The sequence below is a fragment of the Leopardus geoffroyi genome, chromosome B4 (assembly GCF_018350155.1).
Source record: "Leopardus geoffroyi isolate Oge1 chromosome B4, O.geoffroyi_Oge1_pat1.0, whole genome shotgun sequence".
NCBI lineage: Eukaryota > Metazoa > Chordata > Mammalia > Carnivora > Felidae > Leopardus > Leopardus geoffroyi.
The window spans coordinates 98,082,069-98,109,206 of NC_059341.1; positions in this window are offsets into that span (position 1 = coordinate 98,082,069).

Sequence of the window (27,138 nt, forward strand, 5' to 3'; positions counted from 1 at the left end):
GTCTCACATTTAGGTGTATTCTTAATCAGTGCTAAACTCATATCTGCTGTGTGCAACCATTTATACATCACAATTGAATAATCTCCGTTACTTTCTTCTCTCATGCTCTTAGGTGTAGAGCTCCTAGAAAACATACACAAGCAATTTTTTTTACCTACTATGCATTCCATGGACCACCAACCACACGGATTAAAGGTTTCCTGTTGATGTACCCTTTTCTGGGAACTCTCTTCCTTGTTCAGATTGTTCCAGAGAACTCACATCACAAAGAAAACTGCCTTCTCTGAATATGCATGGACCAAGCCCTGAAAAGCCCTGACCTTGAGTTCTCTGCCACAGCATCTGCACCTGGATTATTGCAACACACTGATAACCAGTCTCCTGATGTCTAGGCTCTCGGTTTTAATTTGTTATCTCCAGGCTATTAGAGATTTTTTCTGAAACAAATATCTGAAACATATCATTCTCCTCTATATATGCTTAAATGATCTAAGTTGTTCAAAATATGTAAGCATGGTATCAAAAGGTGTCAAGTCTAGCCTGTAAAATCTATAGAGACAATAAGTAGACTAGTGGTTGCTTTGGGAGGGAGAGAGGGTGGGGATTAACAGTAAATGTGCATGTGGGATCGTATTGGGTGATAAAACATTCTAGAACTGACTTATGGTGATGCACTATTTAGTAAATTTGTTTTAAAAACATTGAATTGCTTTTTTTTTCACTTGAAATGGGTGAATTCTAGGCTATGTAAAATATGCCTCAATAAAATTATTTCTTTTCACATGTACATTATGCCTTTCTTAATAAGATGACTTGTCAGTAGGAGCCATTTTCTCCTACTTTGAATTTGGGCAATTCCTTGGAAAACCATATGGAAGTGGATTTCAATGAATTGATCAAAGTTTCTTTCAAATCCAGAAGTTGGATTGGAAGGATGTGTGGATAAATAAAAGGGCAATATTAGTGAAGGCCACTTGAGATGAGGGCATAGTCACCTCTCACCATTCAAGTTCCCTTCCATCTTTCCATGCACAATTCCTTTCAGATTGTTCAAGTCTTCTTTACCAGGGAAATTTTCCCAAGACAAAATCTGTAAAAAAAAATGTAAGGAAAATATGAAAATAATGGCAGAGATACTTATGGGACGTAGTAACCGCCTCTATCTTCCCTAGCTTTAGGGTTAGAATTTGAAAAAGATAATAGCCCTGAGACAAAATGTGGGCTATGGCCTGCAGGCAGAATGTTTTCCTCAAATTCACCTGACCTCAATGTCCACAGTAAAGTCTCATCAAGAATCCAGGGCCCAAACTAGATACTAAAATGACTTCCTCCTTTTGTGAGAGGAGCTTGTCATTGAGATCATAACCTCAGTGTAACCATTGAGGTTACATAAGCAGTGAGTTCTAGACTTAATATGTAAACACAGGTATTTGGACACCAAATGGTGTGTTCTTTTCAGGGAAAAAATAGATGCTAACAGTATCAGTACACATTGAGCTGTTGAGTATGAATTCCTCCAATCTGCTGTCCATTCTTGCTGAACAAAAGATGTAGTCCTGGAGAAAACCTTGTGTTCTTGATGGATGTATTCCATGGTCCTGATTTAGAATATGCCCTTGAAGTTCTTGGCTTTTAAAGCCTGCAGGTCATGAAGGTAAAGGTCAGAGATTTGCACCGTTGTGGGAGAAGGCATCCTGTTTCTCAATAATAATACCTTGGTTCCCAGTAATGATAAGTCAATGGATATGCAGGGAATACAGGGTCCTTTCAGTAATGAGACACTGAAATAGGTACTTTCAGGGTAGAGTGAACCAGTTGAGAGAGCTTTCTAGACAGAAGTTTCATAATCTTATAACTCTCTTTCTCCAGTTGCAGGTCAGACAGAAAGGATAGGTACATTGGCCTGCTAGAAGGCCATGACTATTTTTCTCTATTCCTTTAGCTCATATAGAACTCTCAGAAGTCAATCTTGCATATCTACATGGTTCAAAATTATCTTTGTTTTAGAGCTTTGTGTCAGGTCATCCATTGTCTTTTTATTAAGAAAAATCAAACATTTTGCTAAGTAATATCTACAATGGCGATGTGCAATGCTTTTACACTTGCTTTTCTTCCTTATCCTGATTTTTTTCCTTCTAGCACTTCAGCACGTAAAAGCATGTTCCACAGCACTATACAAATGATAAATATCATCCCCATTCCTCTCGCTCCTCATTTCTTTGCTAAACCTCTGAAAGTGCAAGATACCATTTTACACTGGCACTCTGCGTATTACTGGCTCTGACGCATCTTCCCTGTTTCTGAGAGAAACACACGAAAATAACAGGGCATCTTCTGGGACCATTATGTGTCTGGGGGAAAAATATCCAGAGGTTGTCTGTAACCTCTAACAGTGCATTGTCCATAAGCATGGGGTGTTGAAAGAGCTATCTTTCTTGATTAGGAGGTACTTTCATTTGAATGGTCTCATATGTCCTCTTCTATACGCAGGCAGCACTTACGCTCCATTACAACTGTGACTACTGGGTTGTAACAATAAATATGATTTTATTTTGTTGAACAATGCTCATCATTGCCAATATTGATTCTCTTTGATAGTATAGAATGGAACAATATGAGATATTTGGAAGAGGGTGATTAAATACATACACAACCATTTGACTCTATTATATTCACTTATAAAAAAAGACAAAATGTAAGAAAAAAAGACAAAACGTAAATGTGAGAAGATACAGGAAAGTGCAGGTAAAAACATGAGGATAAACACAGTGTGAGGCATGCCCAATGTTGAAAAGTTTCAAAGAAGAATGGTTTAAGAGCAAACTGAGGGTCGATGGGGGATGGGAGAGGGGAAAATGGGTGATGGTCACTGAGGAAGGCACTTGTTGGGATGAGCACTGGGTACTGCATGGAAGCCGATTTAACAATAAATTATATTTAAAAAAAAAGAATGGTTTAAAGAATAGCTTTTATTTTATGACTTACACAGATGTTTACTATTTTACTTCTTAGAGATGTTATGTTATGTTAAATTTAATTCTCTGAAATGTTGAGCAAAGTTATTTTTAACCTCAAAGGAAGAAATTTGGATTTATAAACTTAATTATTCAAATTTTTATTTTTATAAATGTATAAACTTTTCAATCACCTAATCTAATACTAAGAAACAATGGCTGATTTTATTTTTACAATTGCAAAAATACTACTGAAAAAGAGGCAGCATAATTTTGTGTTAACATGTTTTCTACCATACACTGGGAAGAAATATCATGGTGGGTAAAGGCCATTCCATTTGAGACAGTCAAGGTTTTGCTTAAGAAAGCATAAAACTTCTCAACCTTATTGCTTTCATAAGTATGATTCCATCATAAAATTGATTAGAAGATATGCTGTGAATAATTTGGAAAATCTATATTTTAAATTTCTTTAGTCCTAGAGAACATTAGTCACATGTGCATTTGCTGCCCATTTTCTATTGTTTTATTTTTATTTATCATTTTTATACATCCTTTTTGGAAGTGCCTTTGAGTTTCATGGTTAGGTCACTCAGTGGAAGTTCACTGGATACATTCCAAAATCTAATTACTGGGCTTAATTGAAACACATTTACATTTGTACTGGATGGCATTTTCTTATACCACAGATAATACTTCAGTTTTTCTCTTCCAAGTAAACCTCCTCCCCCAACCAAGCACACACACCTACAACAAGTAGCTGAGCTGTGACTACCTCCTGCTTATAATTACCGGCAAAATAGAGGAAAATCACAGATTGTCTCTTTCCTGCAGTGTTGCTAAAGGAACACCTCAATCTTAGGGAAAAAAATATGTTTGGTGAAATTTGGAAATAATGAATTGTCAAGATGCCATAAATAAAGTGAAAGTAAGTTTCTATTTTACTTCAAAATATGTAAGCACTTTTTGTGAGGTGTGTTTAGAGTGATAGTTTAAAAATATTTCCTATAAACAAATACGAAACACTGCCATTTGACATTTAACATAGCATATGGAATAATATATATTCCCTGAAAGAGAAGGAAGGAAAACAACCTTTCTGGGCATATATGTTTATGGTTGAAAATTTTAGATCTTATACGAAAAAAGAAACATATAAATTATTACCTAAGAAGACGGCAATGGAGAACACTATCAAAATCACAATCAAATAACTGCAAAATTTAAACACACAAGCCAATTAGAATGAAACCAACTTTGCTGAGGACTTGTTCTTATATGGATGCCACTGGCAGTCAATTTCAACACTATCTCTTTTAAGTTTCATAATAACATATTAGAATTGTTGCAACCAACATCTTATAACTGAAAAAATGAAGCTCAGGAAGTTCGAAATCATGTCTACTTAAAAACTTAAGAGTCAGGGTCACATCTATTAGTTCAAAGTCCATGTTCTTTTCACCACATTATGTCAAAACTGGTCCCTTTATTATCCACGCAATTCCTCCCAGCCAGTTGGAGGACATTGATCCATGTTACTGCATAGATATTGGTTGTATATTTGAAAAGGTTGGTTACAGGGGGACTTATAAATTATAAGATATGCATAAATCAAATGTTTAATTTAAAATGAATCCTGTTAATTTTCTAAGTCCAAGAACCTTTCTTTGAGTGCAGTTCCAAGAAATGTTTTATGATTTCTTTTTTGCCTAAACCACATGAATAATACATTGTGTAAAATTTCAAATATTTGTTTCTTTAATATGGAATGAGGGAATTAAGAATACTAGAGAAGAAATTTAAATGTATAATCTTTTGAATTTTGTGATTTTTTCCTCCTAACACATACTGACTTAACCACACCAACCACACCAAATTTGGCTGCCTAATTTTTCAGCAACTACTTTTATTTGGAGTTTTCAAAACAATCAATTTAAATTTAACTGGACCATTAAAAGTAATTGCACTTATATATCACTGGTCTAATTTCACTGGTGCATTTAATATTTAACTTATAATAATAGGATAATTTTCATAAACAGATGTAGAAAAAACAAATGACTCGGTAGGCATGCAAATTGAATTGTTAGCAGAAAAAAATGCAGAGGTATATAAAAGTGCTAGCCATAAGCATTTAATTTACTATGATTATCAACTGATATACTTTACAGAGGGAATGATGTCAGTTTATCTGGTTAATCAGTTAACTACTAATTGAAATATATAGAATATAGTAATATAAAAAATGAGTTCATTAGCTTAATGCATTTTTAGGTATTCATTTTATTCTCTATATTAATTATTAATGCTAACAGGTATTTAACTAACATCATGGAGTTAATAAACACAATAGTTAAAGAAAGAAGATAATTAGTATATGTTGAGTACCTCCTATTTGTCAATCATTTTTTAGACATTATCTAATTTTATACTTATGCTCAGAGGAAATATCATTAGCTTTAGTTTGAGCAAATGGAGGCTCAGTAAGGAATGTCATAAAACTAGATAGTTCAGAATTAGAGTATATGCTACTTTTGCACTAACAGCATTAAAAATTCAACAGATGTATCTAATACTCACTTTGTTCTAAGTATTTCTCTAGGTGGGTTGACAGTAGTAAGAATGACTACAAAGGCTTTGCTTAATGGAGGTTGCTTGTTAGAGTAAAATCAGAAATTAAACAAGTGAAAAAAAAAGATAATTTTAGGGGCACCTGGGTAGCTCAGGCAGTTAGGTGTCTGACTTCGGCTCAGGTCATGAACTCACAGTTCATGGGTTCGAGCCCCGCGTTGGGCTGTGTACTGACCGCTTGGAGCCTGGAGCCTGCTTGGGAGTCTGTGTCTCCTTTTCTCTTTGTTCCTCCCCCACTCATGCTGGCTCTTTCTCTTTCTCTCAAAAATAAATAAAAGCTTAAAAAAATAAAGAAATATGATAATTTTAGATAGTAATGAGTGCAAAAGAAAAAATACACTGTGATGTAATAAGTTTGAGTAGAATAGGTGATATTTCATAAGGTAGATTCTTAGAATTTTAAAAAACTGTTAAAATAATTAAAATAATGTTTATGACATTGAAATCTTTATTTTGAAAATATTATTAGGGTTATTAAACATTAACAAAAATTTCACTACTTAAATACATTTTAATATAAATTACCCTCTCAGTTAATGAGTATAAAACAAGTGATTTCAAATTTCTTAATGTAATATAGTCAAATAAACAGTATTTTATTTTTTATTATTTATTAATTTTTAAAGCTTATTTATTTATAGAGAGACAAAGAGAGTACAGTTGGGGGAAAGGCAGAGAAAGAGGGAGAGAATCCCAAGCAGGCTAAGAGCTGTCAGTGCAGAGCCCGACATGGGGCTCAAACCCACAAAACTGTGAGATCATGACCTGAGTGAAATCAAGAGTCAGAGGTTTAACAGAGAAAGCCATACAGGTGCCCCAAATAAACACTATTTTAATTTGTGCCAAAGTTGGAAGCTTTATTTTCTGTGATCTTGTGATTTTTAGTAAGAAATATATATTTGGTCTTTGTTCTCATTTCTGGCAGAACTCCTAAAACCCTTAGGCTAGAATACCTAAATAAGGAGAGATGTAAAGGTATCTTTTGTTATATTAATGAAGTGACTTTTGGACCCCACCTAAGGAGGTGAGGTTGCCATGGAACCAACCAAGCGATTAGAGGGTTTGAACTTTCTGTCCCACCCTGACCTCCCAGGAGGCAATTAGGGAATGGGGCTAGAGGTTGAATGAATCACCACTGGCCAAAGATTTAACCAGTCATGACTGTAGTGAAGGCTGCATTAAAAAAAAAAAAAAAAAGGAGAGAGAGGGTTTGAAGTTTCTAGGTAGTGAAAACGTGGAGATGATGCAGGGGCATGGTGCCCTGGGAGAGGGCAAGGAAGCTCTGCACCTTCCCCACCTCCCATACCTTACCCTTTCCCCATACCTTGCCTTATATGTCTCTTCCATCTGGCTGCTTCTGAATCATGTGTTCATAATAAACTGTTAATTTCGTGAGTCACAGAACTCAGCAAAATTAATTACACCCAAGGAGGGGCTGTGGGAATCTCTGATTTATAGCCAGTTGGTCAGAATAGAATAGATAGAATACCAATAGAATTGGTATCAGAATACCTAAAGATTTTTATATTGAAATTCGTGATTGATAATTTCACATTGAAATTATGATTCTGGTAATTAAGTATTTATAGAATGCTTTAGTGGATAACTAGGAAATTAAGGATTGAACAAATTACTAACCACATTTTTTTAGGGTACCATATGGAACTTAAAATATTTTGTCTAGTGTTAGGCAGTGTCTTCTATTTGTATTATAGGGCACTGGTTCTGAAAAACTTTCATTATCATATTATTAAAAAGTGCAATCAATCAAAAGGAACTCCTGTCACATGATATAATGTGGATGAAATTTGAGGACATTAAATTAAGTGAAACAAATAAGACACTCATAAAAAAACAAATACAAATACTTTATGATTCTTCTTATATAAGGTGTCTAAAGAGATCATTTTTTTTTTAAGAGAGAGTGCCAAGTGGGGGAGGACCAGAGAGAGAGAGTGAGAGAGAAAGAGAGAGAGAGTATTTCAAGCAGACTCCATGCTCAGTGTGGAGCCTGATGTGGGGCTTGATCCCATAACTGGATCCCACAATTCTGGGGTCATGACCTGAGCCAAAATCAAAAGTCAGATTCTCAACTGACTGAAGCCACCCAGGTGCTCCTAAAGGAGTCAGTTCTTAGAAATAGAAAATAAAATGGTGGTTACCGGGGCCTGAGAACAGGGAAAATGGTTAGTTTTACCTAACGGGTATAAACTTTCATATATGCAAGATAAAATGTTCTAGATCTCTGTTTCACAAAAATGGAAATATACTTAACACTACCAAACTGTACTCTTAAAATGGTTATGATGGCACATTTTATGTTCTGTTCAAAAAAAAATGTTACATGTAAAAATTGTTTATCACAATAATGAAATAGAAGCAAAAGAAAAAAGAGAGTAAAAATTATAACTATGCAAATAAATCCTGGATTTAATTCCATAACAACTGGAGAGAGGTGAGAAATTAACACTGGTAACAGAATATTTTTCTCTTGGCCAAATGTTTATGCAAGACCTACATGATAATCTATTTATTAGAGTTCAATTACATACATAACAAATTTGAAATGCATCTTGATTGTCATTATTAGAAATTAAGAATTAGTAACAGAGTTAAAAAAATTTTGATATCTATTGTATGTATAACTACTGATATCAACAGTATATATAATCTCTGATATATATACTGGTTAACTTACGCCAAAAGAGATATAGGAGAAGTCTATTGGGTAGGTCACGGAATCAGTAGGAACGCTGGTGACCCGGTTCAGGAAGGAGGCTAAAGGGCAAGGCAGAGAGAAGAGAACAACACTGCTTGAACTCATAGCATAGAATAGAAATGCTTGTGGCTGCAGGTGCTGCTGTTGTTGCCATGGCCCTGATAAATCTGGCCTTTCATTTCCAAACCACTGGAATTTTAGTTTTATTCTAGCTATAGTTCCAGGGGGAAAAAGCACTGATAAATTTGTCTGTCTCTAAGATTATTCTCTAAAATTTTTATGTTGACCCAGCACCCTCAGAAATCATCTTGAATTATATTTCATGGAATTTTAACAGGCTGCTAATGCATAATTATTTTAGAGAGATAAGACTTTCCCTTCTAAGTTATTATTATTATTGTTATCATTATTGAAGTATAGTTGACATACAATATTATATTGGTTTCCGGTGTACAAATAGTGATTTGACATTTATATACATTATGAAATGCTCCCCATGTCTAGTCACCATCTGTTACTACACAAAGTTATAAAATGTTATTAAGTATATTCCCCTTGTTGTACTTTACTTCTCCCTGACTTACTTTATAACATGAAGTTTATACTTTCGAGTCCCCTTTACCTATTTTCCCGGTCCCCCTACCCCCCTTCTAGGTTTTTATTATTAAAAAAAAAATATGTTTCTCCAGATGGGTGCTGGAATCTGGAGTTACCAGCTAGGGTCAAGGAATTGTGGACAATGAGAGACATTAGGAGAAATTGTTTCTCTTCTCAAGGAAACTCCATTAGCCAAGGTTGTCAGAATCTTCAAGCCAGCAGAATAATCTTTCAGCAGGAAGGCTAAACTAATTTGGGTTTCAAAATACTTCAAGCTTCTTTAATCTCCTATATATTCCATTTTTAATAATCAATATTCAATTCCCTCTCTACACAACTCTTATGTATCACATGAGACATCTGATGAGCCTGGGAATAATTTTACTTTTGTAATTTGACAGTCTTCTGGAGCAAATGTTGGCTTCTTTTACAGAGACTCTTTGGGTCTTTTTAAAAGGAACCCAGAAAGAAAAAAAAAGGAACTTAGAATGGGCTTCTGTTTCAATCTTTACCGTGAGTCAGCTTTTAGGTTTCTGAGCTTGTCATTCTTAGAAAGTGTGATGGAAATGATCGAAAATGATCATTTTAGTTTCCTCCTGCCATTGGTACTGGTTGATCCCCACCCAGATACCAAAGACTTCCCCCCTCCCCAGTGGGTACTCTATGTCAGGTGGCCATACAAATAGATTAAAGGGTTCATTTCCTTCTGTATGCTGCAGAATCACATATCTCTACCTTTAATGCTGATTGGATGTTCATTATCTTCAGTCCCCAAAATTCCAGAGACAAAGTCCAGATTTCTCTATGTCCCCGGAGGTCTGTTTTTAGAAACCACTTCAATTTCTATACTAGTCATGGTTTGTAGTTGCAAATAACAGAAACAAATTAAACAGAAAAATACTTTTTTTGGAAGGGTTTCAGGTCGACCATACGTAGAACAAGTAGGAAAGCTAGAGAACTAAACTTGAGCAACAGCCAAGGCAGGCGAGGCACAGTCAGTATGGTACCACAGGGACAATATGCATCCCATAGAGTTTTGAGCCAGCTGGATGTTGGCCATTGCCTCCGGAACTGCTGTCGCTGAAGGCTGAGCCTTTCTTGTATTCACTGTATTATCCGTTTCTTTGTGTATGCTTTGCAGATTTACTTCAAGTACGTACACTTGCTAAGTAGAAAAGATACCATTTAATCATGACTTACTATGTACTATATGTTAGATATTTGCCAGCTTTTTATATTCATAGCTCATCTAAATATGATTGTCAGGGTTGACGCGTCCTCATTCTGAATAAGAGGAAGTTTGACCCAGAATTTAAGTAATTTTCATAAAAACCATATAACCGATATTGGTGTAGCTGTCTTTGAACTTCAGTTCTGTCAGACTCCTAGATTCATGGTCTCTCATCTCACCTCCTCCACCACTGGCTATATTCCCCGGCTTATTTTTATTTTTGCTTTTGGAAGTAAACTGGCTTTCATGATGTTTTTGTACTACAACCCAAGACAAATGCTTGTGTTTGCTTTGGCTTTAAGCCAGTCCTGGTTGGGTCTACTCCTGCCTATTATGGATGATACTATGTTCTTCGTAGGGGCAAATGTTCAGAAACAAACTAGTTTAAAACATAAGCAACAGGCATCAAAAAGAATGTTATTAGGGAAATTATACAAGGCCCAACTAATTTCCTCCAACTGCCTGCTGCAGTGCTGGGAAAGGTAGTTGGGATTTATCTACTCTGCATTTTTTTCTAATCAGGAAATACTTTGGAATATAAATACCTATAATTTTGGTTCCATGAGAAAAAAATATTAAATTGGTAGGATGAAGGAGAAGATTAAGACTTGAATATTTGTAAGAGAATGCTAGGACAACTTTCACGCAAAAGAAAACAAGCCCAGATCTTTAAGTGCCCATGTAGTGTAATCAAATACAGGTGGTGGTTAAGTCTACAATGGCCCACAGGCAAGGCAATGAACTCAGTTCAAAGGTTACAGACTTCATCTGTCCCAAAGGTTTACAACTTCATTTTGTGGAGGTGTAATTTAAGTGAGACAGAGATGAAACAGAAAAACAGAAAAAAAGAAGAAAATAAATGGTAAAGATGGAAAGTTCAACTAATCTTGCTTTTACTTAAAAAAAAAAAAGAATCTACCTTTTATTACATGCTCTTTGAATTATTAGCATTTTAGGGTACCTAAATATACCTGCTTTAGAAATTGATTCTCTCCTCTAATAAGATCTGGACCTTTTAAAAATATTATTAGATAAACACCATAGTAACTATGTAAGTAAGATCATGAACTATTTGTATTCACAGACTAAGTTTGAGTATCACCTCTACCACTGACAAGCAGAGTGATCCTGACTGGTCCTTAAACCTAGTTTCTGCATTATGTCATTGGGTTTGTTAAAAGATGAAATGAGATAATGCTTGCAGAATACTTATATTGGTATACGACATACTGTTAGGGCTTCTCAATAAATGTTAACTGTCGTCATCACCATCATTATATTAGAACGGTGGTTAAATTAACCATTTAAAGCCAATTGCCAACATCATTATTTAATGACTAATTACTAAAACAGTAGATAGAACCAAGATAAATTCTATCTGCATTCGTGTTAACAAAGAATTGAGGCATGAAACAAAAATCAAAGTGTTAATCATTACAGTGAGGAAAAAAAAGTTTCATTATTAACAGTGTTAGCACTAATATATGTATCATAGGGCATCTATGATTTAGTTTTGCTTTTTTTTTACATTGCTATAAATGAAATTGCATTCTGTGTATATTTCAATGACTTACAGTTTTATTCAAACCTGTGATTTTGAAATTCATGCATGATGATATATGTAGCAGCAATTTGTCCATTTTTCATTTCTTTATGTATTCCACTGCATGAATACTCCACAATTCATTCACCCCTTCTTCTGTTGAATGGAAATTCACGTTGTTTCTAGGTTTCTTTTTGTTGTTGCAATTCTCTCTCTCTCGCTCTCTTTCTCTCTCTCTCTCACACACACACACTTGAAAGAAAGAATATACACTTCCTAGATAATGCCATTTACCACCTCTCTCTTGCCTAATGGCCCACAATTTTCCACTCTATCTCCTACATCATTAATCTCCCCATGCCCACCCCAACTGATTATGCCCATCACCATACAAATATACTGTAATCCCTCCCATACTTAAAAGTGCCTTTTTAAAATTCACATCCTTTGACCCAGATAGTGCTCCATTATTCTTGTTTCTTCTATACAAAAATTTCCAGAAAGTGTTACCTATACTTACTGTTGTCTGGTCCCTCTCTGCCTTTATCTCTTCAACCCATTCAGGTCAGGCTTTTACTCTCATTTCTCCAGTGAACCTGCTTATGAATGTCACCATGACACTAATTCTCACATTTTATCCTGTTCCACTGGCAGAATTTGATCCAGTTGACCATTCCCTCATTCATAAAACACTGTCTTCATTATTCTTCCATGGCACACTTTCTTGGCTGCCTATTTTACTTTGCTATTTCTCAGGAACTGTTAATATCTTTCCAACTTCTACAAGTTGAGGCATCCTAGGATTCACTCCTTGTCCCTTTCTTTTATGTTTATTCTCTTTATGTCTTTATACAGGAACATGGTTCTAATTGTCATTGATACACTAAGAATCTCCAACTGTACATCTTCAGTCTAGACTACCTCTCATTGACTTTAAGACATATATTTAAGTAACTTGATAACATTTCTCATTCAATGTCTAACAAGCATTAGAATGTAGTATGTCTAAATTCATTTTTTCTTCACATACCTGTCTCATCAGCCTCTTCCTCATTAAATAAGTGGTCACTCTATCCTTACAGCTTGAACCTTGATGCTACCCTTGATTTCTCTTTCAAGCTCATGTCCTTATCCACTTGTCAGTGAATCTCCCTGGCCTACTTTTAAACATACCAAAATATGAACACGTCTTACCACTTCTGTCATTAGTGTCCTAGGTCAAGTCACTAGACTACTTAAGTCTCTGTTTGAGTGTCATATTCTCTGTGAGTCTTCTCTAACCACCTTATGTAAAAATTCAACAGCTATGCACACATCCAAATATTCTCTTCCATGCTACATTTTTCTCTTTTGCATTTATCAATCACTAGCATATTACATTTTTTGTTTATTCATTCTCTAAATTGTTTCTTTTTTTGTAATATAGTTCCACATGGGCAGGGGTTTTGTTGTCTTTTTTTTTTTATTTTTTTATTTTTGGCTGGATATACAGGGCCTAGTATCACCGTCATATATTAATGCTAGAAATTTTTTTTTTTTAATTTTTTTTTCAACGTTTATTTTTGGGACAGAGAGAGACAGAGCATGAACGGGGGAGGGGCAGAGAGAGAGGGAGACACAGAATCGGAAACAGGCTCCAGGCTCTGAGCCATCAGCTCAGAGCCCGACGCGGGGCTCGAACTCACGGACCGCGAGATCGTGACCTGGCTGAAGTCGGACGCTTAACCGACTGCGCCACCCAGGCGCCCCTAATGCTAGAAATTTTAGTTGGAAGAATAAATGAACAAATGAAATGTACAAGAATGTGGTCAGTCTCATAGTCATAACAGTACAAATTAAAATAATCATAAAATCTTATCAGTTTTAAATTAAGACAAAAATGAACTCAGACTAATCATTGTAGAAGGAATAAAGCAATATGAACAAAAGTATTTCAAACATGTGGTTCCCACACTCAACAGTTCTATGTCTGGGAATTTATCTTGAATATAGGTATGTTCACTGCAGTGATACACATATATACACAAACAAAATAAATGTATTTAAATAAACTAAATAGTTGCTTAACTATTATATTATACAATGTGTATTTTATTGGCCACAGGTTGATCTCTTTCTCTGTCTCTCAACAGTCTTTATTTTTTTGAGAGCATTTTGAAGTTCACAGCAAAATTACGTGGAAAGTGCAGAGAGTTTTAATATACTACCCCCTGTCCCACACTCCCCACTATCAACATCCTGAGTAGTACATTTATTATAATAGATGAATACACATTGACACATCATTATCATTATCACCCCAAGTCCATAGTTTATACTAGGGATCACTCCTGGAGTTGCATATTCTAGGTTGATTAATTTTTAGGAGAAAAGGCATGTCACAAAACAGTGTAAAGCATGCTATACTTGTTCATTAAAAATACGATTTCTCAGAAAAAAGTCTTAATCTATGAAACAAATATTAACTTTGGTTATCTCAAGGCATTAATAATAAAGATGATACTTTTGGCTCTTTGTATTTTATACATTTGTTTGTATAATGGCATTTCATATTCTTCTAAACATGTGCTAACATTTGCTTCTAGATTTATCCTATCATTAGTAATTAATCCAATTATATGAGTGTCATTTAAAAAATAATAAATTTAGAAAACCTACAAAATTATTAAAACTGCCTCTAAATTCATGTAACTGAATTATTTAATACAGTTATTAATGTGTCCACTTTTGTGTCAACATTGTAGTGTGAATGTAACTTAAATCGGATGTTTACAATGAATTAAGATGAATTTTCAAGTTATTATATCATCAAATGAAAATCTAAAGTCACTGATGATCTTAAACTGATCCAATGTCTAGAAAATAGGATTTAAACTGCAGTCCAAAAAGAAAATACATATAATATCTATTAATCCACTCTCCCTCTTGAATTCAGTGCTGTAAACATTTTTCTCAAGTCAGTGGAGAGGATAACGGCTTTTTGAAAGATCAACTCTCAGTGGAGAAATATTTAAGACACCACGTTACCTGGTTTGCCTCAAGTTATCAATCCCCATAAGTTGCAAGAAACTAATCAGAAAAGTCTAAAAAGCATTAGTTTCAAGCATGTGAAGTAATTTTTAAAATCTAAAAAAAATGTGAAGCCTCTAATATTTCTTGTTAATGGAGGCATTAATGAGACAGTGGAGAATACATGTTTGGATATAAAGAGAGAAAATTATTAATATAGAGTTTGCTTTTGTTTTTGTGATTTCAACATTTCTACATGAAACTTCCTTGAAAATTGTGAATGGTTAGTTCTGTGGCCTGATTGCAAAAAATTTCAGATCATCATGTAATTTTATAAGTTTGTTTTTAGAGGATAAAGTGATGGTCTCATATAAATTCTCAGAGTGCTTCCTGTTAGCTTAGAGAAGATGGAATCGAATGTAAACTACCCTTTATAAAAAAAAAAGTTCAATACAGTTTGTTTGGTTTTTTTTACTGCTTCTAAGGAATTACTAATCTATCTCAAAATCACTCATTTTATTCTACATTAATTATAGAAGATAAACATTTCCAAAATATCTCAGGCATTTGGTCAGTAGAATGAAATAAATAGTTGTAGAAGTGCCATTATTTTAGCAAAATTGCAGACAGCTATGAGTTTAAAGACATGAGTTTTAAGAATAGTTCTGCAATCGAATAGCTGCTCCATTTGGTTAAGTCAGTTACTCAATATTTTCACCAGATTTCTCTGAAGGAAAATTACTGATTGAATATCATATTATTGAGATATTATACTCATCAGCGTTTCATTAAAAAACACAAATGTACACATGTGAGATTTCTAGATTAGATTTGTGCCTGCATGCCAGTCCTTTGTAAGCTTCCTTGATATTTTGGTTGGACACTTTGCTGAAAGACAATTTACCGTCATAATAATTGGGAGATAGATTCTGATGGCTGCATTGAAAAATGAAAACCTTGAGAGATGAGTATTTATCTTGTGATATGTGTTTTTTTCTGTAGTGAAGAATGAGTTAAAATTTGATATTAGCTAGCAAAGCAGCATCTAGAATAATTTAAAATGTATCACCCCCAAGATACTCTTTGGGAGATCTAGTTGCTACACAATGAAAAGAAGTCAATGGGTTACAATAAGATAGCTTTGTTTTGTCTGTATTTGGTAGACTCTGTATTTTATGTTTTCTGTAAATATGCATAAATGCAATAATTTCAGAATTTTATTTTGTTTTGTTTTACAGACAGAAGACATGATATTTTTCCATGTACACTTAAAGGGAAAGAATAACTTATTTGTGTTATCTGTCAGTAAGAACCACACTTAAAATTTTAAGGGCAAAGTTACGTGTCGCTAATTGTGTGACTCCCTGCTAGCTAATATAACTTCCCCAGTGGGATAAATAACTATTGAGCTAAGGAGAAGAAAAGCATAAACTTTACAGTACAATTGCATTATTCAAAAGATGTCATAGTCATAAAAATATTTTAAAAATTAGTTGTTGAATAAGCATCCCATGTAATAACGCATAGAGTAGAGCATGTGTCTCTGTAAAGATATTGCAAAATACTTAATTATCCAGAATTATACACAGAAATGTGTTCGCTATTAAAAACATAACTCTAATAGAGCATGTAACTTATGCTGACCTTGTTGGCGTATAGATCAATCACACCATGCTGTGAATTTGCTGAGGTGCAGGACTCAGTTTTAACTATTTGTTTATATCCCAAGCAGTGGACACTATACTTGATACATAATTGAGCTACTATTGTGTTTCAGGCTCTTTTAGGTATTAAGAAGATGAAGGTAAGCATAAAAGACAAGACTAGTACCAGTTCACTCTTGTAGATTGCAATCTAGTCAAGGAAATATACAATCAAGCATTCAAACAAAGGTAACCTATGGTCATGACCAATGTTACCACAGCCAACTTTTTTTTGTAATAGAGGAATTTAACCTGATTATTAAGGTAAGTAAAACTTTTCTGTGGTAGTAATGATTGACATGAAATCTGAAGGGTACTAGGGGAAAGAAGACATTTCAAGCAAAAGGGACAACTTGTTCCTTTCTTCATGTGTCAGGAAGAGTTTGTATGGCACAAGAGATTTAAAGAAGTCATATTTGATTACAAAGTGGACACTAAAAAACGATCTAGACTTTAAGCATCCAACCATTTCAATGTAAAGCAATTCCTAAAGGAATCTGAAAATTCAGTTACCAAAAATATTCTTCAAAGTTGTCCTCCTCTTCTTTTGGGAAATAGTCTAATATTTCTAACACAGTGGTTCTCAATATGTGATCCTCAGATCAGTAGCATTAGCATCACTTTGAGCTCTTTAGAAGTGCAAAATCTCAGGCACAATCTCAAATCCATGGAATCAAAAATTCTGGGGGGAGGGGCAAAGCAAGCTGATTTTCAACAACCCTCCATATTGATGCATGTTAAAGTATGAGAATAATTAAGAATCACTGATCTAGGTTATTTTGACGGGAAAGAGGTTGATGTATCTAGATATATACCCCCTATTATGAAGGATCATAAATTACAGAGGGTCATAAATTATTGATGGACAGAAACTGACTCCTGGCTGGGAAAAGTAAGGAAGAGTGTAAGGATAGATAATCTTGCATGGGATGAAATTAAAATTACTTTCCAAAGAAAAGTCAAACCTAGAGAGAAATGCAAAAGCAAAACAATATAATTCACATATTTTTCACAGAATTCAGGTATACAAACTCCTGGGGAATGTTTAAAAATACAAATGTCTAGACTTCACCAGCATTCTTCCCTCCAGTTTATTTTGTAAAAATTTCCAAGGTTGAGAAATTTAGCTTTAGTATGACTAATCTTGCAATACATATGCCTATCCACGTGATGGCAGCAATGTACCAGAATCCAATGATACCCAGGGAGGAAGAAATTTGATTTTTTTTTTTTTTTTAATTTAGATAACTCTGATGTTTATCTGATTTGGGATTACTGCTTATTCTTACATTTTGGTAATTGGCAATTGAGAAAAATTAGAAATTTCAGTACTTCATTTTCAGGATTATTTTTATTTCTCCAAAGCAGTTCTTATCGAAACAGCTATACTGTCAGTAACTGAACATCTCCAAAACAGTTATTACTGAAACAGCTATACCTATAGTAAAAGGACAATTTATGACTAAAATATAATAAACTAGTGATTAGAAACACCAATAAAACTATTTTTTCTTATTTTTTCCCCAATATACTACTATAGCCTTTTTTTGCCATTCTAGACTCTGTTAATATACTTTTAGGTATGGTATTATTGTCAGATTTGCAATAAAAATCATCTACAGTCTACATTTGGATCTGAATCCATTGATCTCTTTAATTTTAAAAGCAGAATGGAATTTTCTATAGTTGCTACCATCTTTTGAGTCAAATGCCTACAGGATATGGATGTGCGCTCCAGCAAAACAGTTTTTGGCACAAGCTTGTGGCATCTCACTCTATATATTTACCTTATGGATAAATATATGTAGCAACAAGTATGAAACCCATGGAGAGAGGGTCTGATGATCTTTGGGTAATGTAATTAAGCTACACAGCTTTTCCCCAGGCTATGATTATTTAATTACTTTACATTGTTAGTGATTCCATTTGAAGGTGATTTTTTTCATCCTCTTATAGATACAAAATAATAATTGATGAAAAGAAATACATAATGTTCTGGTATGGAGAGGAAATGGTGGTTATGAAATTAGCTAGCCCTAAAATATTCCCCCTTTGGTGACAAGCGAGTCACTGAAAACAAAGAAGTTCAAACTGCTACCTCTGTGTGCCAGAGAAGGCTTTGATCAATGTTTTACAATGTGTCATTATCAGGGAACACATTCTTCACAGTAGGTAATTAGCAGGTGATAATGAGAATCAAGACCAATATTTCACATAGGCCCCTAAAAGCTATACTTCCACAGGAAGAAAGAGCTGAGAAATTGAGTTACAAAAATGGTTTTCTGCATAGGAAATAGAAAAGTAAGTTCTTTTTTAAAATCAGAAAGCCGGACAAATGTTAGGAAATCAGAATCTGCGAGCAATTGATAACACTATTGATCATGAACTGTGGATTAGCTATTGCAAGTGGGTGTGTTGGTTGAGCTAATTTTTTTTTTATGTTTATTTTTGAGACAGAGAGAAACAGAGCATCAGTGGGGGAGGGGCAGAGAGAGGGAGACACAGAATCTGAAACAGGCTCCAGGCTCCAAGCTGTCAGCACAGAGCCCAACACTGGGCTTGAACCCACGAACCGTGAGTCATGACCTGAGCTGAAGTTGGACATTTAACCAACTGAGCCACCCAGGTGCCCCAGTTGAGTTAATTTTTAAAGTAACATGGACTCTTGTTACATACATATCACTGATCCTGAACAAATATTTTAGCTCATTCAAAATCAACAACAAAAGTTAAAAGTTACTGAAAACTGAGCACCAGCTTATCTGATGTAATAAATGACATGATTCGTGTTAAGATCTGCCACTTAGAATCTCTATCATCAGATTACCAGACTGGATCACTAGAGTGGAATTGTTCAATTAAGATCACTCTTGGGATTAAAACAGGGAGGAAGTATAACATGGTGGTTAAATTCTAAAGTTCTGGAATCCGAAGTTTTGGGTTTTCATTGAGTCCCATATTCTCAAACTGGGTGACTTTTGACAACTTCTTTAAACTTTCTGAGCCTCTGTTGTTTCCCCTCTATCACTAATGGAGTAAATAAAAGTGAATCTTTCCTACAGAGATGTGAGAAAGACTGGCAAGCATAAAGGTAAAATCCTTAGTAGAATGCTTAGGAATGACAGCTCTATAAATCGTAGCCGTTATTTTATTATTATTATTAGTATTAGTATTAGTATTATTATTATTGGTACTATTTTACTATAAGCCTAATGTGTCTAGCACAGCTAACATTGACCTAGATACTGCCCACAAAGAGCTGGAATATCAAGCTGTTATCTACCACTAAAAAGAAATGGGATATCAAATTAGATAGCTTTCACCTGACTTGGAGAAGTGTTTTGAGGAAGTGGAATATGTGGCAGGTTTGTTTTGATAAAGTGTGGTGGGGGCAGGGAGAGACTGAGGAGCAGCTTCAGTGCATACAAGAACTGTTGCCTCAAGAAGGCAAGCTTAGATGAGTCCTGGGAATTAAGCAGAACATTATTACATGATAACATTGGACTGTCAGAAACAGAATGAATCAAAAGACAAATGCAATGTTTTCTTAAACACAGAGTGGAAAATTTAGGGAGCAAACCTGAAATTATGCAGGAAGAAAACTTTGGTAATTAAATTAATACTAATTGAGTGATAAGCATTTGTCAGGGACTGTCAGGAGGGGTGACAAAGTGGCACTTCTCCTAAGTAACACTGTTGGGTAGAACTTTGATGCATCCATTAGAGACAACAATCTCTATTCAACCTCTAGAACAATTTAAAAATGTGCAAATATACATCTAATTGGTATAAATAAGCACTAGATATATAGATGATAAAGATATAGATTATATAGGTGTATAGATTAGATAGATATAGATATAGATATATAGATATAGAGATATAGAGATAGAGAGAGATAGAGATACATAGATATAGATAGATATCTGAGTTATGGTATAGTATTCATATATGGCATTTGTGCCTATTTTTTGCAGGATTACACAGATTATTTCATCACACAACAACTTGCCTTTTCTCACCAACATTTTATTTTTTTTTCTCACCAACATTTTAAAAGCCTATTAACGAAACTATTTCCTTCTAGACAACTCTTATTACCTTAGCTAAAATAGATTATGATATACCCAATGAATTTCCAGATAAGATAAAGCAAAGTGACCTTCCACAAGATTCTATAGTAAATCTGTGAAAGTTATAGCTCTATATCTCCCTTAATTGACTCACTATAATAATAATAAAAAAAGAAATAATTACCTTTTATAACCACTCTGAGATTGCTCACTACGACTCTAAAATTGTTATAGTAACTGGCGACTGAGAAAATGCCAAAGGCATTCACGGAAATCCAGAGTTCATCACAAGGTTCTGCTTTATTAGTCTTTGCTGTTGAGTAAAATGATGCTTAATGAGAGGGGAAACAGGGCAGGGGAGAAAGGTAGGAAGGCAGTGCTGTGTTTTGGATAACTATGGAAACAGTTGCTAAGAAGCATACACATCTGCAATTCTTCTCCAGGACCCACTCCCCATCCCCTAACCCTTGCTCTGCTTCCAGGATTTTATATTGCCATTTATTGCTGCAATTGGTCAGTGAGCATTTTAGAGAGTACATAGGCTAATGATGGCTGATCTTACACTATCTTGGATTCTAAAGACCAGCGCATATCATTATGATGAGATAGAACTGCTAATGAGAGAAGTAGATGTTAATTTCTAGTGAGAAGACGGCTTTCCAAACTATTTCTATCGCTTAGCATATTCCTTTGACATGATATTAAACTTTTTGGAAAAAGAATACTGAATGTCTTTACATCTAGCCCATGCCACCTTTGTTGTCAGCTAGAGAATACAAAGTAAATTTATCTTTAAGAATAGTGGAAGGGGGTGGCTCAGTTGGTTAAGTGTCTGACTTTGCTCAGGTCATGATCTCGCAGTTTTTGAGTTCAAGCCCTGTGTCAGGTTCTGTGCTGACAGCTCGGAGCCTGGAGCCTGCTTCGGATTCTGTGTCTCCCTCTCTCTCTGCCCCTTCCCCATTTGTGTTCTGTCTCTCCCTGTCTCTCAAAGATAAATAAACATTAAAAAAAATACTAGAAATTTATCCCAACAAATTATTATGAATTGCACAATGTTCATAATGTGTTCATATGAGTGTTCGATGACACTCTTTGTGACAGGTTGCTTTTGTGTTTATTCATTTAAAAGTTGCCTTTGCAATGGGAAACACATACTCTGACAATTTTACAGGCCAATGAACAAATCTATATTATTAATTACCACTGTCAGAAAGTGTCTTGATACTGGCAATGGTTCTTGCTGAACAGATTCTTCGTAATAAGATCCTTGATTCTCTGAAAAGGTAGCCTGACGGATTAACCAACCTGTGATTTATCCAATCAAGGACACTCTCAGGAAGATTTGAGTGTTTCCCTCCCTTTCAATCATAATAATGAGACTTGCTAGCCCAAGATCAAGATAGACATTTTTCCTATAAACTCTTAAAAGAAGAATGAAGCCCTACTCACTAGTTCTTATTACATTGAGATATTTATCTAGAAATAAAAAATTGTGAGAAAAAAAAATCTTGGTTTAATGAAACTCAACAAATGTCTACTAATTGCTAGTATTATTCTTTCTCAAGATAGGAGTGTTAGTTAAGAAATTATATTAGTTTTCTATGGCTGATGTAATCAAATTACCACAGACTGGGTGACTTACAACAACATGTCTAAAGAATGTCAGTAAATATAAAATATATAAGTGATAAGAAAATGTAACATAGTTTAACTAGCAGTATTTTTCTTTCCTAATGTTACATAAATAATAGTGTTTTTCACTGATGGCATTTGAACTGCAATAAAACAGTTTATGCATTTTGTTTATCTAGTATCCTTACTTCTGGGTAACCTACCACCCCAACACCATGTTGGAAGGTCACTTACAGTACCCCATATTTACCACAAGGGTGAGTGGTGAACCAAGTAAGTCAATCAGAATGTTACCATCCCTTCGCTATTGGGGATGTCACTCATGTATCTCCCATTCTCAAAACAAAGGTGAGTAATGATCTAGGTCAGCCACTTAGAATATTTAAACCCTTGGTCATGATTTATTTCTAGATGGACTGGAGAGTAAATTGGGATCAACCAGAGTCTTTCCTAAGATATAATACATTGGTCTTAGAAAAGTTTATTCTGGGGGCGCCTGGGTGGCGCAGTCGGTTAAGCGTCCGACTTCAGCCAGGTCACGATCTCTCGGTCCGGGAGTTCAAGCCCCGCGTCGGGCTCTGGGCTGATGGCTCAGAGCCTGGAGCCTGTTTCTGATTCTGTGTCTCCCTCTCTCTCTGCCCCTCCCCCGTTCATGCTCTGTCTCTCTCTGTCGCAAAAATAAATAAACGTTGAAAAAAAAATTTAAAAAAAAAAAAAAAAAGATAAGTTTATTCTGCTGGAATCAGGAGCACCTTGAATAATTTTTACTGGAAATGATTAAGACTATCTTCTTTGAATATGTAGAGGCAGATAATGAGAACAAGATTTAAAGAAATGTATACAAAAGCACATATGAGAAATGGAAAAACATAAGCATTCACATGAGGTCCACTGAGGTCTTGGATCTAGCCATGCCTGAAGAAATGATGATTATGATGGCCATAGCTGATTTCATGCTTAATTTTAAAATATAATTTAAAATATTTTTATTGGATTAAAAAATATTGTAGTACTTTAATTGAGTTCATATTGAATTATAACTAAATTTTAGTTGATTAATGTCTTATAACATTGGCTTTTCTTGTTCATAAATGCAATATTTGAATTTCCTTATATTGTTTCCATTTGCTGTAATGCTTCATTAAGCTATAGTCTTGCCCTAACTTGGACACACATAAATAGGTATTCATTCATATTAATATGTAAAGTAAAAAATATCAGAAAAATCTCATACTTAAAAGGCAAAGAAAAAGCATCACAAAATCCAGAAATATAATTTAACTTTTTTTTTAAACACCCTAACGTATTTCTATAATACATTTACTTTACATATATTGGACAAGTATTTTTTGATCATCTATTCATATGATAAGAATTTTGCAATTATTTTAGAGGGAGGAACTATGAATTGGTGTTTCCTTAGCATGGTTGATTTAAATTTGTATTGTCGATAGTTTAAACATGAAGTATATGTGAACCAATTTCTTCACTTACAGTTTTACAAGTTTAATAACTGAAAGAAATTTCCATAGACCAGCTTTTGGCTCCAAACATTGTTTGGCTCAAATCAATTGGCTCAAATTGGCTCAAATTTTGTTTCTCCTCCACTAAACCACAGACTTCCGGAACTGAGTGCCATAAGGGTAAGAGTTTTTCTGGAAGCCTTTCTTACACCAGAATTGGTGGCAGTAACTTAACTATACAGGGAAATGGCTACAATTTATATGGGAAGTAGGATTAATTGCTGAGACACTGTCCTCAACCGAGTGAAAATATCTTATTTTTACAAACTTAAAAAAAATATAAATCTAAGTGAACACATTGCTGAGGTCCCTCCTATGACCCTGAACTGAGACCATACAAGTGAGTCCTCAAATTCAATCTTCATGAGCTTCCTAGTAAATTTATTTCCAGGTCTTACATAATAATTTTTAAGTATCTCATGTTTCCTTTTAAATGGTTATCTGAGTACAGCCATTTACATTAATTTTATAAGAAGCCATCCTGTTCCTATATTGTTTATAATATTAATAGATACAGTAGAATCACATTCTTGGGATGATTCCCACTTGGTAATGGTACGTTCCTCCACCACACCTGTCTCTTCTCAGTGGTTGCTTTTGACCATCATCACATTTCTGTAACTGTGAACTTTCCTACAGATTGCTGGTCCACAGAGCAGACAGGAAGGGCAACTTAGCTGTGCTCTTGTGGCCCTTCATTTCAACATTTTCTCTTTTGTCTTCAGTCCATGAAGTTCCTATTATTTGAGTAATTATCACTGTATAATTATAATTATTCTTTTTCCTTCTTTCCCTCCCATGATGCACAGAGATAAATGGTGAACAACTCAAGTTATTTCCCCCTCCCCTGAGACAGTTGGTGGGAAAGAGGAGCTTTATGTTAGCAGATTTTCCTAGCACTGGTCCAACCCCCTGGGATGCCTACTGAAATGCTTAGTCTGCTTCTCTCCAAATTTGAGAGTTATATTGAACACCGGTAGTGCCCTACCTAGATCCTCTTGGATCCTTTTAACAGGTTCTATGCATGTATCTTCAGTCTCTTTGTGCTTTGTTCCCAATGGTTTTATAAAGGGTTACGATTTTATTCTACAGAACTCACAGAAACAATAGCTATCTCTTTGGAAAGACCAAGAGCTTCAACCCCTAGACTAAAGCACCCATTTTTTCTCTTGTGAAACCCCAAATAACGGAATATACTTTTTCAGACTTTCTCAATCTTACCCTATCTATTTCTGAAAATGGATATTCTTGTCTCGCACATATTCGTGTTTCCATGTTTCTTTGTCTTGTGACCAACATAAGTTCTTGAAATAAATAAAATGTATGCTAATGGTCAGGGGCAGGAGCAATCACAGCCATTGAAATTTTTCTCCTTTCCTTTTTTTCTATTTTCTGGTCCTCTTATTTTGGAGCCATTGATAGATCAGAAGATTATCCTTGAATATTCCAGAAAGATAAAACTGGCTGAGATTTCATTTATATTTCTTGAAGCAGCTTATAGCCAGTGATTGGTGCAGGAGTGTTGATGCTCAATTCCATGTCCCAAAGATGGGCTGACTAAGGTACAATTTACACTTCAGTCTCCCCTGCTGAGGAGAGATTGAATGCCAGATGATTGGAATTGGAATCATCTGGAATCACTCTCTTGCTTAGCTTCTATGTCTTACTTTCCCCACTCCTTTACTGGTTTCTCCAGAGATCACTTCCTTAATGAATTACTTTCATGTTAATCCCCATCTTATAATCTGTTTTTAGGGAACTTGAACTAAGACATTAGTATTTTTGAAAATTTACTAGCATTCTGCCCTTAAGTAACAACAGAACTTACTATTTCTTTCCGTGACTGCAGTTTTCCAGTGTTTGTCCTGGGGTTGCAGCTATTTCCTTGTTTGTCGTTATGGCCAATACACACACACACACACACACACACACACACACACACACACACCAACCACTCCAAAGCCAGGACAGAAAAAGCAGGACATATGGGTGTGGATGATCTCTGGTTAGTTTCCTATTGTTGATTCAGTTTGGGACACACAGTCTTAGAATATTGGGTACTTAGGTACTTAAGAAATGTTAGCAATCAATAAATGTAATCTTGTTATATTATTAATTAAGAGAATGTAAACACAGCTACAAAAGGAGAGCAGCCTCTACTGGGAGATTTTTCTCTCTATTTTCTTCTATCTTTATCTATCTACCATCTACCTACCTACCTACCTACCTACCTACCTATCTATCTATCTATATTGTTTGCCTACTGCCGACAAACAGATGGGTTATATGATGTACACCTCTCAAGTCACAAATAAAAGGACAAATTGGCCTGTGGCCATTTGATTTTTTCCCATTCTTCTACACTGCTAATTGAAAAATCAACAGTATTGCCAATAGCTGACTTGGTTGAGTAGTTTAGCTAGCTGAAATTGGCACCTTTAGTCCACTATGCTGTTACCAGACAATAAAAAAGCCTAAATGCAATTAGGCCTATATCATGTTGTAGAGCTTCTCCTTATGACATATATATATGCTTATATTATTTAAAAAACCCTTAGGTTTAGTACTTTTTTAAGTTTATTTTATTTTGAGAGAGACAGAGACAGGGCAAGTAGGAGAGGGGCAGAAAGAGAGGGAAAGGGAGAATCCCAAGCAGTCTCCACACTGTCAGCACAGAACCTGATTCAGGGCTTGAACCCACGAACCATGAGATTATGTCCTGAGCCAAAACCAAGAGTCAGAGGCTTAACCAACTGAGCCACCTAGGTGCTCAGGTTTAGTGCTTTTAAAGTGAGTGGTTGATAAGTGACAAGTGGAAAAGAAAGGTTGAAGTAACGGTATTAAAGAAAAACATCTGAAGTGCACTTTATTTTGTAGTGCCATCTAGTAAAATAATATTTATTTGAATATTTCCTATTCAGAGAAAAAGAAAATTGCTAGGAAAGTGGGAGAAGATACCACAAAAATGCTCATGATTTCTTCTTGGGAGGAACTTGAACTCCCGTTAAGTGGTTCCTGATCTTTTTTTCTCTTCTCTGACACCTATCTTCAGATACATCTTATTCTAATAAGCAGACATAAATTTGGATTGATATTCTTTCTCGTTGTCTCTAAACCACTTAATCTACATCTATTCTTAATAAATGTAAAAATATTTCCCCCATTTTTGGCACACACTCACATTGGCAAGAATGTGAAATAACAAAACTCACACATTTCTGGGAGCAGTGTAAAGTGGTACAATAAAAAAAAAAACTGTTTGGCAGAATCTACAAAGTCAAACCTTATTCTCTTCCTAGATATTTGCACAAAATAAATAAAAATATTGTTCACAAAAAGTCTTTCACAACAATGCACATAGAAGTCTTACACATAATAGCTGAAAATTGGAAACAATTTGAGTGTCCATTAACAGGAGAATTTGAAGCACAAATAAAGGTGAAAACTAATGCTACAATATCCAACAAAGTTGATAGAACTCAAAACACATGATTAGTGAAAGAAAATTGATGGGAAAGCATAC